This window comes from Thermobia domestica, chromosome 9 (genome assembly GCF_964235325.1).
Source record: "Thermobia domestica chromosome 9, izTheDome1.hap1.1, whole genome shotgun sequence".
Taxonomy (NCBI): Eukaryota; Metazoa; Arthropoda; class Insecta; order Zygentoma; family Lepismatidae; genus Thermobia; species Thermobia domestica.
Window position 1 is genome coordinate 93,284,419 of NC_137462.1, and position 18,188 is coordinate 93,302,606.

General features: G+C 38.8%; 1 protein-coding gene across 3 annotated transcripts in view; it reads left to right on the forward strand.

The window, feature by feature from the left end:
* The window catches only part of LOC145694861 (protein phosphatase PTC7 homolog), a 167,120-nt gene that overhangs the window by 20,248 nt on the left and 128,684 nt on the right, over nucleotides 1-18,188 (forward strand). Inside the window, exon 1 of one of the 3 annotated variants that reach the window (XR_014133054.1) lies at nucleotides 6,801-13,094. The exons of 1 other annotated variant lie outside the window; for it this stretch is intronic. The gene's annotated coding sequence lies outside the window, so the exon portion shown is untranslated. Of the gene's footprint in view, nucleotides 1-6,800; nucleotides 13,095-18,188 lie in introns of those variants that run through there. One more of the 3 variants, XR_014133055.1, reaches the window with a different exon arrangement.

Genomic DNA, 18,188 nt, shown 5'->3' on the forward strand with positions numbered 1-18,188 from the left:
GTATGAAGAATTTAAAAGGTGTGTAATCTTTATTTGAACTATATATCAGAAACCAGAAGAAAATTAAAGTAATAGGAGAAAGACCCAGCATTAAATTTAACCGTATTTCGTAGACCCCTGTAATGTTAGATACAGGGATGGCAACAAGTCAACTGTGACTCCAATTTCAATTGCTCGAGGAAGCTGTTTGTAAGCCAGTTTCATCTATACTATGGCAGAAGTATTCATTTTCTATAAAAAGACGAAACTTCGTGTCACTTAGGCATCAGCAAAATTGTTAAGTAGCTTGCGATTGCCGAAGTATGTATTATTTTCGTGAAATGTAACTGTCATTCGAAACATAAGTGAATATCCTCATTGCGGGTAATATCCGATAGCAAGCTGGTTCTTACTGGAGGGCTTCAGACAAGGAAAACCAAGCTCGTTCATGGAATTAACAGATGTAAACTAAACATGATTTTGTTATTGTCACGGAGAAGGACCAATGCCGTAGCTAAATGCTGGTGATGAAACAGTATTTATTTACTTTTTTTCTAGTAGTAATTATAATTTCTCCTATCCAACTGGCACAAAAAAGTACTTTTTCTAGGGTTGCTGTGTGTGCCGGAAATAAATTTCGGAACGCATAAATATCCCGGTTTTTGGCTAGTAAGAGAAAACAGCTTTTTTTTTGTCAACCCTTTTTGTAAAAAAAAAAAAAAAAAAAAAAAAAAAAGAAAAGTCTTCAGTTTATGGATAAAGCAGCTCAAAGGAGTTCAATCATAAACTGACAAACTCATCACAACATTTATTGCAACATCGTCGGTATTTCTCCGTGCATCCGTCTAGAGATTCCCTTCCACTAATTTCTTTTTATTTCTGGAGAATGCAAAGGAGAGAAAGTTATGATTTACATTTATTCAAATAGCAATCCGTGGCTACGTTTGGAATAACATCAAAACGCAAAAATAGAAAGTAATCTAGAAGTTTGATTGATAGAAAACTAGGATGTAGAAATTTAATACTTTGTGTTGTTACACTATAATGATCTCGTGTTTCGCCCCGACACGGGAATGCTTATGTAATTTCAGCAGCTTAATTCTCAGTAATGAGTAGGTGTAATAAAACGTTGATTCTTGATTTAGTTGTGTGTGTTGTTCCTTGCAGTACGTAGTGTGCAGGTCCTGTGACTAGTGACTCAATACAGGAGCGGATCCAAGGAAGGGGCGATCGCCTCCCCCCAGAAGAGGAAACTTTCTTATTTTATGTATACATAAAATCTATCCCAGAGTTTGGAGCTCTTAAAAGTACTCTTACAACTTTATTCCTTTAATCTGCCCTTCATACATATCAAATCATCCAGCGATGTTCACTTCAAATCACAGATTATTGACGCTCTATCGTCAGTACAGAATTCCATGCTGTAGTCTATAATTTACAAATCCTATTAACAAACATACACATTGTAACATCTTATCACTTTCTCGTTCTTCTTTTATTTCTGGTCTCAAATCGATCCAATAACACCAATCACGTACCTATAGTCTACTTAACAAAACCGCTTGCTGCAGATGTGAATCCAGTATTCCTTTTTAAAACTATTGAGTGTTCATCTTCTTAAATAACCACATGGGAGACCCAGATTCGATTCCTGTCGGGAGCTCATGTGGGTTCGGATCCCGCGCTAAGCTGTAGGTCCACATCTCATATAACCTCTCTGCTCAAAGGGAAGATAAACTAAAAATCAGATCAAATTTTAAATAACCATCAATATGGTAAATTTACAAATTAGGTAATAAATGAAGACCATATGCTGGGCGAAATGCCTATTTCTTAATGTTAGAGTTACGAAAAAAAGAATGCGCTGAAGTTCATTTGGGTGGTCTTTACTTCAACTTCACCAAAATTTATTTTGCTTTATTTCACTCGACATTGCTTATATTATTGCTTAAATTCCAAATACTGCCTTTTTTCTACATTCTCTTCAAAATCGGGATTTCATTGGGATAACTAGAGTGGGGTGGGGGGACTCTGAACGGCGGGCGACTCTGAACATATTAACGTTTGTCATTTGTTTCCGAAAACCGCCACCTTGAGTTTGGTAGAAAGTGGTGGAATTGGAAGACGTTTATGTGGTGAACTAAATATTCGTGCGACATGAGGAACTCACGTTTGTTTTGGAGAGAAAAGTGAAAGAGACAAACACAAATGTAAGGATCAAGTAATAAAATAGCCATACTGTAGTTTGAGACCTTGTGTATATAGTGTGTAATTTCTATTAGAGACAGCACAGAACCACGTTGTTGATGCATGGAAGTTTGGCGGGGAATTAGTCATGCCTGACTGCTACATGGTGACTGGTGATGCCATCTGTGAAAAATTACGAACACTTAACTGACAACCTGCGTTGTGGGGCTACTCTGAACAGATTTGATGGGGTGACACTGAACACAGCTTTGTATTGCTGTTATGATGTTTTTACTGTACAATTTGTATACAGTGCCTTATCAGAGTTTCATGTTTCATTACAGCTGCCCAGAGACTACAAGAGAGTAAAGAATGGCACAAAATACGAACGATGGAATGAGCAAACAATGGCGCAAGCCTTCAAGGAAATTTAAAAAACTGTCCCTCTGCCAGGTTGCCGAGAAATACGAGATAAGCAAGGGCACGTTACACTTGCGGTTGAAATCTGTCAGTAGGAGGTCACAAGGAGGTCAGTCGGTGTTTGGGAAAGAAGAGGAAGACGAAATGGCAAACTTGTTGCTCAAGGTGGCACGGAAAGCTTTCCCTATAACATCGCAAAATGTACGAAAAGCCGCATTTAACTACGCTGAAAAGAAAGCACTGAAACATCTTTTCGACAGGGAGACGCGATCGGCGGGAAAAGATTGGCTTCGATTGTTTCTCAAACGAAACCCTGAATTATTATTACGAACGCTGAAACAGCTATCTCTTACAAGAGCAAATTTCAGCAAGGAAGTTGTCACAGAATATTTTGATCTCCTGCATCAAACCGTAAGGCACTAGCTTGGTCAACTCTCCGGAACACATCTACAACGTGGAAGAGACTGACCTTTCTTTCAACAATAAACCAAAGCGTGTTGTGGCAGACAAAGGTTGTTCGCAGTGTTTGTGACATGAGCCGAGAAAGGAGAAAATGTTTCGTTAATTACGTGATGTAATGCTGCAAGCGCTTTCATTTCTCTGTCCTGGGTTATCTGCAATAGGTAACTGGATCCAATGTTCAAGATGCAGCCGTTGGTACCGCATAGTCTGTGTGAGCACTGGTGACAATGTACTTTTTATCTGTGGACGATGCAGAACCAGTGCGTGAGCACATGTCAGATCTACGGGGTCTACGTTCCCTAAGGTGTTTTAATACACTGTTTTGACTTTAGTAAATCTCTTCCTTTGTTTTTATTGGACAGATCACACATGCAGATTATTCTTCCCTAAAATATATACAGTACGTTTAGTATTTCTGCATATTTTAGTGCCTTTTTTAATGTTCAGTGTCACCCCTCCTTTGTTCAGTTTCACCTCCCGATCGTGGGTGACTTTGAACACAACACACGTGTTCATTTCCACGCATGTAGCATCCATTCTATACCAGATATCGCGCATTGCTTGCACCGAGTGTTGAACAACATATTAGGGTTTCGATTCCATGTAAAGTTTCTTCCATTCGTTGCGAACCGTTTGCTTATAAGATAAATTACCACGAAATTGCTCAGTGTCCCCCCACCCCACTATACATTGAGTTGTTGCAATAAAGTTTTTTTTTTTTTTTGTCAGTTCCACAAATTTTAAAAAATACCAAAATTAATTTATAGCCAGGCAAAGATAAAGCCCCACCCTAATACATAGAAAGAATGGTATGAGAGAAATGTGAGTGAGCCATTGCGGCTAATAAGGACTTGAACGAAACTAAAAAGAATGGGATAAATGGTCAAAAGTATGGTTTGATCAACATGTTTTTGCATTGAGTACTATAAATATGCCTGATTACATCCATGGGAATACAAAGATTGTTTTTGATTTGTTACATATATATATATATATATATATATATATATATATATATATATATATATATATATATATATTAAATGAAGTGCGTGTAAAGTTCATTTGTCAGTTGTCAACATGAAGAAATACCTCTTTATCATGTGGAATTGTAGATAATCCCTTATGATGGATTGCCAAAATGTATTAAATGAACGTCTAATAATTTATTTACGTATTCGAAAGTGAGGGTTAAGTTATTTCTTCGGACTGTAGTAAGTAAGCTGTTGTAGAATTGTGGAGTGCTGTGGTAAATATTTCTTTCTTCGGATTGTAGTAGACCTATGTAAGGTGTTGTAGAGTTGTGGACTGCTGGGGTAATAATATGCTGTAAATATTTATATACTAGATGCAGATTAAAGGAGTTTACACATAACGATGTGTTTTGATTTTTTGAATACAAATAGAATTAATAATTTAAGTTTTTGTTTGTCATTGAGTGTTCATATTTCGAGCTAGAAGTGTACGTACTTTTTTAAAGCTGTAAGTGCCTATTTGCCTATCTACCGTATTTTCCCTAATATAAGCCGCACATTTTTAAAAAAATGTAATTTCTGTTGTAAAAAAAATTAGGATGCGTCTTATATTCGCGTCGTATAAGAATCAATATATTTCGTCGTATCATGTTAAAAATCGTGCTAATTTCTCACTGTGAAATAACGAATGCAACAATAGCATTGTCGAAACTGTCGGCATTCTTGATAATGTACTCTTTGATTTTTACCATTAAGATTGTTAGTTGTTATTGAATCTTATACCGGCATTCATTTCTGATGGTGTGCTGGCAAGATGAACTTTCGGGCAGAGAAGGAAGCATCATCAAGCCTAGCATAAGATGTACTTGCATCCTGAATCTGCCGGTAAATTATTACCAGAATAATTGTCTTTTCTTCCCACGACTTATATTCGAAGATCATCTCCGCTTCTTGAAATTTTAGGGGACGGTTTTGGTGCCTAAACGGCTAATCTATAGTTATAAGTAATATGGTTTGTATGTTGTTCATTATAGCTTTGGAAATATTCACAGTATTAATAAAACAAAATTGACCGAAGCACCAAATATATAAAAGAAGAAAGCAAACTACCAGAATTGAAACAAACTAATTCGTGCTAAGTTCCCAGTTTGTTAACAATACATCTCGAAGCTTTTTGTGTAAACCACGTGATGATTGCTCACATGATGGAACGCCAAGTCACGCGAATGGTTGGCAGGCGCTGCTGCCAGGCCCCATCGGGCATCGAGCCCACTTACGTAAGACGTGCCTCCATGAAGACGCTGTCTCCAACAGTCAGAACTTTACCCTTTCCTTTCTAATGCTTTCCTGATGTGATTCAAGCCGTGTGTGGTTACCACCTCAGAGTCTTGTTTGTTTACTTTATTCGTACGTTTACCTTCAGACTTAAAGCCGTGAAAGGAAAATAATTTTATGCTATTTCATTGTCTTTTAGTGCTTTTAATATGACACAACAATTTACTACCTAGAAATGCCTAGAAAACAATTTTTCGTTATAAACTATGTAAACATTATTCGATTTTTAATTAAAAACAGTGTGCTGTATTATTAATGAATATATGAACTGCGATTAGCAAACAAAAGCGTTAGTTTTTTTTTTTTTTTGGTCATTAAGTAGTTACCAAAAAGATTCAATAAACGTTTCGTTTGCAATTTTGCAGTTTATAAGGTAGAAATAGGAATACTTCGTAAAATCTTGAGGTTTCGAAATATAACGCAGAGAATAGAGAAGATACCTATGCTAAGTAAGTCGGGAAGCAAATTATGAAATGGTAGGGACAATAAAAAAGTATTGCGTTCTAGACAATTATGAATGTAAAAAGCAACTGGTTAGAACGTCGTTAATTAAAAAATTGGTTTGAGGAATTAATAGAAGAAAACATAGGAAGATAAAATGTACTATAAAAGTAGATAACCTCTATCTATCAAGAAGATCAGGTACTTGTCAGGACCACAGTGTGGAAGGTTAGTAGTTCATGGCAGATGGCCTACCAATGATGACAGAATACTGTGATTATTTAGATCATAGCCAGGAGAGTCATTATTACAAATCTGATATAAGGGGATGAAATGATGTTTGAGTGAGAATAAGAGCATTGGGTTGGTTTCTTCCATCATTTTGCTTAACGCTAGAGCTATACTCTAACCAACTTTATCTCTCCAGCATAAAACAGGCCAACTATAGAGACTAAGTTCAAGACATCACTCCGTACTCGAACACTCGGCGGTTGACGACTCCTTTTTTTTTTATTTCCCATTTTGTATTCATAAAATTGCAAAAATTAGGAAGCAGTTGACCCGTTTAAAATAATTTTTTGAAGGCAGCACGTGAGTCGACCTGGGTTTTTACCATTATATTTTAATATTAAAATGCATAAGGGGAGAAAGAGAATTTTTTCACAAAAAAGTGACTGGATCACTTGAAATGAATTTTTGAATATAGTTAGCAGTTGGATCGATCTCAGTTTTTATCATTCCATTTCGATTCATACTCATTCTACCTAAGATAGTAAAGAAAGTTCAAATATACTTTTGAATGTTTTCCACCGTTGTTGTTCTTTCCCATGCGAGGAACGGATATTTCAGCTAGTAACATTTTCATTTCCAATTTTCTCGTTATACTTTCTAGGTATACAGCACGATGTAAACCCAACATTTTGATACTGTGCTTATTATTATTGTTTAGGCCATTCCGTCATTTGCCAAATAATTATTATTATTTTTTCTAACAGCCTTATATTCAATTTTGACAGTGTCTGTATGTAGTGCCAATTTTTGTGTACAGATGGCTCTTGGGGTGACTTTTTCTCTACCCCGAAGTTTCGCATACTGGTTCCTTTCCTCCCTTTGTTCAAAATTTACAGTTAGGCCGCGTCCAAACATCTTTTGTCAGTGTGTGGGAGTGAGAGCTTTGTGTGTGTAACGCGCTACCGCGATCGTGCTTGGAGGACCAAATTACATTCCTTTTCAATTGGAATAATTATCAATCTTCGGTGTACTAAATACAGTCCATTAATTTGTGTAATCCTTATTATGTGTTACTATTAAATATATGTTAAAACAACAAACCGTTGTTTGGATAAACATAATAATTGGTCCTCCGGGCCGGATTCGAACCGTTGTGAGCAGTTTTAAACGAACAGTGCGAACATTCTATTTCTGTTTTTAAAGTGTGTCGTGTCTACAGCTAAAATGGAAACATTTGCAGTGAAAAAGCGGACTCTGAAGTCGAAAATCACAAGAGCTGAAAAAGCCGTTGAGCTTTTGACAACAAGTGAAGTGAACGCCATTCTTGTTCACAAAGAAAAAGTAATGAATCTTGAACGAGAATGCTCAGCGTTGTTGGAAGATTGTGCTTCGGTGGCAACAGATGAAGAATACACAAGGGAAGAAGTGGACATTGCGGAGATGGACAACAGGATAGTGAAACTGCGGGTGTCATTAATTGGATTACAAGTGTCCCAACCCCCTCCCCCAAACCCTGTGTCTGAAGTGCAACAAGTGAGTGACATTAGGTTACCCAAACTCCAGCTTCCAGTGTTCTCAGGAAATCTCTTCGAGTGGCTTTCGTTCCATGACTTATTCGTGGCCTCTGTGCATAATAACGAGAAACTGACAGGTGCTCAAAAAATGCAGTATTTAAAAACATCGTTGCAAGGGGAGCCGGCACAGCTTTTACAAGCTATGCAGATAACGGATAGTAATTATAAGGAAGCATGGGTCATGTTAAACGCGCGCTATCATAATAAGCGAGAAATAGTAAACTCGATTTTGAAACGGTTAGTTACACAACCTTCCATTAAACAGGAATCAGCAGCCGCGTTAAGAAAATTGATAGACACCACCATGGAGTGTACGCGTTCTCTTAAGGTGTTGGAACAACCAATCGAACATTGGGATGCGCTCTTAGTGTACCATACAGCGGACAAATTAGATAATGAGACACGTAGACAATGGGAGCTTTCTTTGAACTCAAATGAGCAGCCATCTTTTGAGCAACTTGCGGCATTTTTGAACAACAGAGCCCGCGCTCTTGCTGTTGCGGCCAATGACAAGCCGAGACAACCACCCGCCACTAGTGACCCAATGAAAGGCCGCGAAAAGAAATCAGCGTCCTCTCATGTCAGTACCGCTCAACGAACTCAAACTCAATGTGAAATGTGTAGTTCTGACCACCCTCTTTACAAATGTGCCGAATTTACCAAACGAACAGTAGAAGAGCGTGTCGCGTTCGTGAAGGAGAGAAAACTATGCTTTAATTGCCTGCGCAAAGCATGTTGGAAGGACAAATGCTCATCCAGCAAATGTCGAAAGTGTGATAAGAAACATCATACATTATTACATTTTAACAGAAGTGAGTCGACGTCGAACCCAGTACAATCTCAGGAAACAAGTGTTGCCTCTCATGTGACTTCCGAAGTCAGTGTTCCTCATGTCCTATTGTGTACTGCAATCGTGAAAATATTAGGAAAGGATGATGTGCCATATCCATTCCGGTGTATGCTCGATTGCGCATCAGAGTGCAGTTTTGTCACAGAAAATTGCGTGCAGAAACTTGGTCTTCGAAAAATCAGATCCAGTGTGGTGATTTCCGGTATAACGGGAGCAGGGGTAGGAACTGCTAGTGCTATGGTGAATTTGAAATTTCAACCTCTAGGCGGAAGTTACGAAACATTCGAAACTAAGGCTGTTGTGGTGCCCAAGGTGACGTCAAATCTACCAAAACAGTCATGTTCCGAAGCAACGTGCTGGCCACATTTGACAGGCTTAAGGTTGGCGGACCCCACTTTTAATGAGGTGGGCCCCATTGACATACTTCTTGGTGCTGACGTGTTTCCGTCTCTCATGCTCGGGGAAAAGCGGGTCGGGCCCCCAGGCTCACCTATTGCTCTTGAAACGACCCTGGGATGGGTGTTATCCGGAAGTGTAGGCTCTAAAGCCAGCAACGTGACAGTGACATCATGCCGTGTATCATGTGAAATAGATTCCGCCCTTCAAAGGTTCTGGGAACTAGAAGAGCTGCCTCAGCAAACGCACTTATCCAAAGAAGAAAAGGATTGTGAGCAACATTTTCTGAAAACCCACCACCGTGACTCACAGGGACGTTATGTGGTAAGACTACCTTTCAGGGGTAGCGCGCCAGAACTAGGAGAATCACGCGAGATCGCGATTAAGAGATTATTGAACATGGAACGTAAATTAGCGAAACAACCTGTGTTACAGCGGCAGTATCGTGAGTTCATGGACGAATATCTTGAATTGGGACATATGGAGCTTATCCCTGCAAGTGAGAAAAATGTGCCCCCCGAAAAAGGCTGCTACCTGCCGCATCACGCGGTCTTAAAACCTACCAGCTCTACCACGAAAGTACGAGTGGTTTTCGATGGAAGTGCGGAAACAACTTCTGGGGTGTCCTTAAATCAAAGGCTCATGGTGGGCCCGAAGTTACAGGAAGACATTTTTCCTATTCTAGTTCGCTTTCGCGAACATCGTGTGCCATTATGTGCTGATATTAAACAGATGTACCGTGCCATACGAGTGCACAAGGACGATGTGGACTATCAAAGGATTGTTTGGAGAAGCTCGCCAAGTGAAACTATACAGGACTACCGCCTACTCACCGTCACTTATGGTACCGCTCCGGCTAGCTTTCTTGCCACGAGATGCCTACTCCAGGCGGTCGAAGATGAAGGGGAGAGATACCCGCTAGCAGCCGAAGCCGTGAAACGGGATTTTTTCATGGACGACTACCTCGGAGGTGCGAGCAGTGTGAGGGACGCAATTGAGTTGCAGCAGCAGCTAATTCAACTGTTACGGGAATGCGGTTTCGAGCTTCGAAAATGGTTATCTAGTGAACCAGAAGTGCTTGAGGCCGTTCCCCCCCACTTACGTGAAATGGATGTGCCCTTCAATTTCAGTGAAGAAAGCAACTTTAAGACTCTCGGGGTGCAGTGGTCACCTGTAAGTGACGAATTTGGTTTCAGTGTATCCATCCCTCCTCCTCCCTCTGTGTGGACAAAACGGAAGGTACTATCGGAAGTGGCCAAAATCTTCGATCCTCTTGGTCTTCTTTCCCCAGTGACTATAAAGGCTAAGATACTATTGCAATCCTTATGGAAGGAAAACTTAGGCTGGGATGAACCCCTTTCTCTTGAAACCAGTGGAGTGCGGCAAGCCTACTGTGACTCATTATTTTTGTTACGTGAGGTGAAGGTAGCGCGATGCATCATGCCATCTGACGCTGTCAGCTGTCAGCTGATAGGTCATTGTGATGCTAGCGAACGAGCTTATTGTGCAGTGGCCTACCTACGATCAGAATGTGCAGACGGGGGTGTGGGCGTAAGCCTCATTGCGGCTAAGACTAAGGTTGCGCCCATCAAAGCTGTGTCCCTCCCCCGCTTGGAGTTGTGTGCGGCATTACTGTTTGCTAAGCTGCTAAAAACAGTAGCTAATGCAATTAATTTCAATGTGAAAGAAGCTAGAGCCTTTACGGATTCTATGGTCGTGTTATCGTGGTTAGCTCAGTCACCGGACAAATGGCGAACCTTCGTCGCTAACAGAGTAGCGAAAATACAGAATATTCTGCCTACCTCCCAGTGGGGGCATGTCGAGAGTAAGGACAATCCAGCGGACTGTGCTACGCGGGGGGTCATGCCCCAGGATCTCTTAAGTCACCCTCTGTGGTGGGAGGGTCCTTCGTGGATGCGCGAAGCAGTGTTGCCAGCGTCATTTTGTACTCCGGCTGCCTCAAGTGTAGTTGAGGAAGAAAGAAGAAAATGTGTCACAGTCATGTGTGTAAACACCGAAAATGACCTTGCGAACCGCTACTCCTCCCTGTCAAAGTTGAAAAGAGTGGTTAGCTGGTGTCGGCGGTTTATTTACAATTGCAGAAACCCAAAACAGAAGCTTCGTGGTTCATTGACCGCGAGAGAAGTAGAAGAAAGTCTTTTGTGCCTGGTCAAGGTAGTGCAACAAGGTGCTTTTTCTACAGAGGTGAAGTGTCTGCAGAATGAACAGCCCCTCCCCCGCAAAAGCAGTTTGTTATGTTTAACTCCCTTTATTGGCAGTGATGGAATTTTACGTGTTGGTGGAAGGTTGCAGAATGCCGAGATGTCCGTGGATAGGAAACACCCTATTTTGATGCCCAAAAAGCATAAACTTACTCGTCTATTGGTGGAATGTGAGCATGCAAGCACTTTGCATGGTGGGCCTCAATTAGTGCTGGCTACCCTGCGAACAAAGTTTTGGGTGCTGGGGGCCAGAAGTTTAGTGCGTGATGTCATTCACAAATGTGTACGGTGTCAGCGTTTCAATACAAAAACTCAGACTCAAATTATGGGTTCACTGCCAGCATCCCGGGTTAATCCCGGCAAGTGCTTTTCCAAGACTGGTGTAGACTACGCTGGGCCATATGTTTTGAAAAACAGCTATGGAAGAAGCCGTATTAAGGGTAAGGGCTATATTGTTCTGTTTGTGTGTCTCGCTACCAAGGCCCTACACCTTGAATTGGTATCTGATGCCAGCACCAATTCATTTCTAGCCGCTTTGAAGCGATTTATAGCCCGCAGGGGTGTTCCAAGTGATTTTTATAGTGACTGTGGTCGAAATTTTGTGGGCGCTAGTAAAGAATTAAATCAGCTGTTGAAGGCCAGTGTGCATTCCAAGGAAAATAACCTGACCACATCATTCCTCTCCGAAAGGGGAATAACTTGGCATTTCAATCCCCCATCTTCCCCTCACTTTGGTGGTTTATGGGAGGCCGGCGTGAAGAGTGTGAAACACCATTTAAAAAGAATAATGGGAAATGTAACATTGTGCTACGAAGAGATGTGCACCGTGCTGGCCCAAATAGAAGGAATTCTGAACTCGCGCCCTCTCACACCGTTGTCAGAGAATCCTAATGATCTCTCCTGTCTTACCCCTGCTCACTTCTTAGTTGGGGAATCCCTCTTGGCCCTCCCAGAGAAGGACTGCTCGTCCCCTAACCTCTCTCACCTTAGAAGATGGCAGCTCGTGCAACAGCTTGTAAAGCATTTCTGGCGTCGCTGGTCATTAGAGTATTTGTCCTGCCTCCAGCAAAAGGCAAAGTGGTTCACACTACACGATAACCTGAAGGTGGGCGACATGGTGATAATAAAGGAATCCAACCTCCCCCCACTACAATGGAAGCTTGGGAGAGTCAAGGAAGTTCACTCAGGCCGCGATGGAGCAGTGCGTGTAGTTACAATTAAAACAGCCCAGGGCGAACTGAAACGTCCAATTGTGAAACTGTGCTTAATCCCGTTCAATTCCGAAAATAAATAGGTCATGGCAGTGGTGTTGTGACAAGGGCATTAGCTGCTGTCCTATAATTTGTAAATAGTGTTTTCATGTTTCAGCGTATTAATATTCATTAGTCTTATGCAGTGTATGTGATTTGTGTGATTCAAGGCTTGTGAAGTTATTATTTTCTTTGAAACTTGAGCGTTTCAAGGTGGGGGCTATGTTTAGGCCATTCCGTCATTTGCCAAATAATTATTATTATTTTTTCTAACAGCCTTATATTCAATTTTGACAGTGTCTGTATGTAGTGCCAATTTTTGTGTACAGATGGCTCTTGGGGTGACTTTTTCTCTACCCCGAAGTTTCGCATACTGGTTCCTTTCCTCCCTTTGTTCAAAATTTACAGTTAGGCCGCGTCCAAACATCTTTTGTCAGTGTGTGGGAGTGAGAGCTTTGTGTGTGTAACGCGCTACCGCGATCGTGCTTGGAGGACCAAATTACATTCCTTTTCAATTGGAATAATTATCAATCTTCGGTGTACTAAATACAGTCCATTAATTTGTGTAATCCTTATTATGTGTTACTATTAAATATATGTTGAAACAACAAACCGTTGTTTGGATAAACAATTATTATTATTATTATTATTATTATTATTATTATTATTATTATTATTATTATTATTATTTGAAGTGAAATCTACAATCATAAATGGTACATCTGTTCCACAAGGCAGATAATATACTGAAAAAGTATGTCGTTTTGACAAATGTAAGTACAATTTGAAAGAAAGAAGGATACAGTTTTATGAAATATCGTTTCTAAGTAAGTCATTAGCACAGTAGTGTACTTAATCAGTCTTGATTTGGTATATCTCAAAATTGGAGTAATTTAACATGTTGAGCATTGTTGTAACAGGTCGTAATCTTAGTTTATAACAGATTTGTCATAATACAACTACTTATTGTCCTGTGTTTTTCGGAGTGTAAAGAAACATGTTGAACGCAATTTAACAATGTATATACGCTTTAAAATTAGTCACCCAGCTTAATTGTGAGTGTTGTATTGCTTGCCCGTTGTATCATTTTAGCTGGCTTGCTGTGTTACAATAGTACAATTATATTCTCCTTCCAAATATCAACAAGAGGGAATTGCAATTTGCTTTTTTTCTCTTTCTTTTTGTTTTTTGTAATCAACACTGAAACTGAGCTCCATGAACTGCTTATGCGCGTATGTTACATTATAAAAAGACACAACTATCTTTGTACTTAAAAGCACCTCTGTTTCGCACAGTGGTTATTGCGGAAGCCTTTTATCTACAGTGCATAAGCCTAGGTAATCAGTTTCGTTCTAGAATGCCTGAACGAACTGCGATGGGAACCTGTGACTACACATTACATAACTAAAAGCCATCTGTCTGATTCCTGCTTAATGATTATAACAGAATTGGTGGTATGAGAATAATAAGAAACGGAAGAACCACGAGAAAACCTACAGACACAATATTTGTGCACCACAAACTCACGAACCAGGAATCATTCGTAACAGAGATGAACTCGCTGCCACTAAACCGTCGTTCCCTCATTTATTAATTAACTTCTAGATACAGCTAATAGAGCTATTTTGGAAACATAAAAGGATTTGAGTGGTGAGACTGAAGAACCGAGTGGCTTCTCGAATACGAAACAGCAGCGATGACTGACCATTTAACTACATCCTTCTTGCTCTTGATAGATCTTAATTGAGCTTATTATAGGGGAACCAAATCCTAAGATTTTTCTGTGATACTTTCTTCCTTTCTTTCATTGAGAAGATATATATATTTTGTGAAATCCTTAAGTCTATCATAATATAATCCATCCTCGGTTCGAGTCGATATACTGTGAACAAGTCTAACATAGTTTAGTAGACAGTGTATGTCGGCGCGTGTGCTTCTGCGTGCTGCAAAATTTAAGCACGCAAAAGAAAATTCCTTCTGGTACTGCTGAGTGAAGTGATAGCGAACCGTTCAAAATCTGAATGTAACGGGAAATTCAAAAGGAAGAAAAATATCGCAATTGTATATAGATTCCACAGAGTTTCCTAATACAAATAGGTTTGTTTTCGTTTCAGTGACTTGAGGGAAATTGAGATTGGTTCCAAATGTTTTCCTGTTATGAAAGCGAATCATTGGTGCAACCTTGGAGGTAGTTTCATTTCCTTGTTAGTGATATTGAGTTTTCTTGCATATCGTTGAAAGATTGAGCTGTTTCCATTTACTTCAGCATAACAGTATCATATATTGCCAATTACGTATACAATTACGTATGTATATGTTACGTGTGAGGCTAAAAGAAACAAATCTGTACTATCTATGAGTATATATATGAATTGCGTTGTGTTCCGTTAGCGGTATATATCTAATAGTGAAATCGTGGGATTGGTTAGGTCTCAGTTTTTTCTTCTTATTTTTGCTTACTTGCAGCTTTGTAAATGAACACTGAAACTGTAAACATTTCATAGGATAACTATATTTAACATAGTAAACAAAGATACTATATGCGTTACTGTTATTTATATCCGAGACGGGACCGTTGATGTGGTCCTGTAAGCCGTCTTGGGAGGCTAGATACTGTATTGGGGAACGGCCTATATTCTAAGAGTTGATTTTGCATTATGATCTGCGCACTCGCCAACTGCGCCTGATGCAAACATCGGTCATCGTGGTTTGGAGCCCATGTTAATAGTAAATCCTATCCTTCATAACCTCTGTGTTACTAATTACTATCCTTCATAACCTCGGTGTTGCTAACTCCTATCTTTTATAACCTTGGTGTTACTAACTCTTATCCTTAATAATCACGGTGTTAGGTACTATCCTTCGGTGCTAATAGATCCTATCCTTTATAACCCAAGTGTTACTAGGTCCTACCCTTCATAACCTCGGTATTACTAGGTCCTATCCTTCATAACCTTGATATTACTAAATTATAACCTTCATAACCTCGGTATTACTAAATCCTGTCATTCATAACCTCTGTGTTACTAGGTCCTATCCTTCATAAAACCTCAGTGTTACTAGATCCTATCCTTCATAAAACCTCGGTATTACTAGATCTTATCATTCATAACCTCGGTATTACTAGATCGTATCCTTTATAACCTCAGTATTAGTAGTATTATTCTTAATAATTCGGTATTGCTAGGTCTTATCCTTCATAATCTCGGTATTACTAGATCCTATCATTTATAACTTCGGTATTACTAGATCCTATCATTTATAACCTCGGTATTACTAGGTCCTATCCTTCATAACCTCGGTAATACTAGATCATGTCATTCATAACCTCGGTGTTATTTGGTTCCTATCCATCATAACCTCGGTGTCACATAAGGACGTAACACTCATAATCGTTGCTTGTTTCCTGTATTGTGCAATATTAATAAATGCAGTACCAGCTCTTGAGGGAAGTCACAAGGTGAGAATTAGAATTATATCGTTGCAAAATAAGGGAGAAAGTTTGTCTGATAGATTAATTCTTGTATACAGCAATTAGTACATTAATTTTCTTCCCTTATGACGGTAAAATTCTAATTCTTATCTGTGTGACTTCCCTCAAGAGCTGACACTGAATAAACGAAACCTTGATTTAAATGTAAAGAAAATTTACTATTAAAATAAAAAGAAAATATCAGAGATCACATAACTTCCGTTCACCATATGATTCATCCATATAGTTTAACTTAAAAAAAAAAAAAATCGAACACCGACTTCTGAAAGCATTCTAAAATAGTTTTAGGGCTTATATAAGGCAAATTAAATTATCCTTTGACAAAAGCAGAAGGAAAAAACTGACTGCAATATTACTGATTAAGCAAAATAAATAAAGACATCCTTTAAATTTAATGTAATTATACTGTATGCGTCCTTCATACTTAGAAAGTAAACACTTTAAGCTCTTAAGTTGATTGATTGATTTGTGTTTAGTCCTTTGTCAGGGGCGAGGCAATGTAAACGAGACGTATAGAGGCACGAGTTTTTCGCAATGCGCGATAAAACGAAATGCGTCAGAATTAAGTAATTCTCAGTTTCTTGACGTTTTATGATATTCTGTGTGTATTTTCATTGGTTTCTGTTGCGCGATAAAACGCGAAATTTCTAACAATACGCGATATAACGCGAAATTTTAAAAATACGTTTTCATTACTTTAGAAACGCTAGTTTTCCGCTGACGGAACGGTAGAACGTGGCATGAACTGTGCATTTTGGGTGATTGGGACACGACTATACGGAACATATTGCTCGTTAGCTATCACTATCGCAGCTGGATGGGGAGTTCCGAAGAAATGATTGTTTGAAGTTTTTTGTAAATGCACTTAACATATTTGTGGCGTCCAACAAGCAATGTCAATTGTGAGAGAGTTTTTCCAAGTATGGACTGATGATAAGTGACATGTAGCATGCTTATATTTAATGCTTAAATGCAACTTTTGCCTATGTAATTTCAGAAGACAGCAAAACTTTCCTACTCATAGTAAGTTTAGTTACTGATTTTCCTCAGTTTGATTTGAAAAAATATGATTTTCTATAAATGAAATTGACATTGTCAAGTGAAATATTCAGTGTATTTTGTTTTTAGATAATTAATGGTTTATTTTTATAGTGATCTTTGAATGAAAGGAACAATTGTAAAAATATCAGGGAATTGTTTTCCACAAGAGTCACAAAAAGGCGAAATTTTATTTGGAAAATGCGACAAAACGCGAAATACAAAAAACGAAACGCGAAAATTTCAAATTCTTAGTGCAGAAAACTCGTGCCCCTACGTATAGTTTAAAGTAAGATTTGAACCACTGTAGTGCGTTCGATGTTCACCAGGAATTCAACCCAGGAGCTTGTGCAACAAAAGCATGCGTGCTAGTCATTGGGAGAAGGGCTTTATAAAACTTCAACTTACTTCAATCGTAGTTTTGGTGTCCTGTGCAGATAGATCAAATCTATAACCTCTCTTCTTCTTGATTAATAGTGAAAAATGCAAGTAAAAGTCATAAATGGTGATAAGTGGGATCAGACTCAAAGTGCGTTGTTAAAATTTGATAAAGTCGAGAAAAATATATGACTAGTTGGAATATTTAAACGTCTTTCAAACTAAAAATTTGTATGGAAATATTGTTAATTGAATTTTTGCGTCTGTCTTCGGGAACGATTCTGTATGAGATCTGAACCTACAGTTTAAGGCGGAATCCAAACCATCGTAATGCATTCATTGTTCCCACCGTGAATGGAACTCGGGACCCCTGTCCATTTATATTAAAACATGTTTTGATTTACACAAGAAAACATTTTTGAACAAAGGGCTTTCTCAAGAGAATAGGGTCATAAATATTCAATAAGCTATTAAAATTTGTTTTTGGAAAGGAGGGGAAGAAGTCAGAATATTGTATGGAGGTTCTCGTCATGAACCATGGATAAAGCGCGAGGTTTCTCAACCTGAGGTCGCAAAGGGAGGTGGAGAAGATAAATATAACTAGGATCTAATACTGGAAACTATATATTTTAAAGATTATTTTTAATCTCTTATTTTGATAGATATGTTTTATTTCCACACTTATTTTCAAATTGTTATTCGTATTTTTATATAAGGCTTATGTAGAAGTGTAAGCTATAAGCAGCAATAATCAAGAAGCTTATTATAAACCGGAAATTATTTATGAGGATAGCTGGAAAAGTGTGAAGATGGGGGTGTGGGGCGTGATGTAACATAATTTTTAAAAGCCTACCTTAGTAAAAGCATAATAATTACGTAAAATAAACAGTAATGAGAACGCCCAGCATATACGATGTAATGTTCATTATATGAAAAATAGTCAAAGATTGGCTGATGT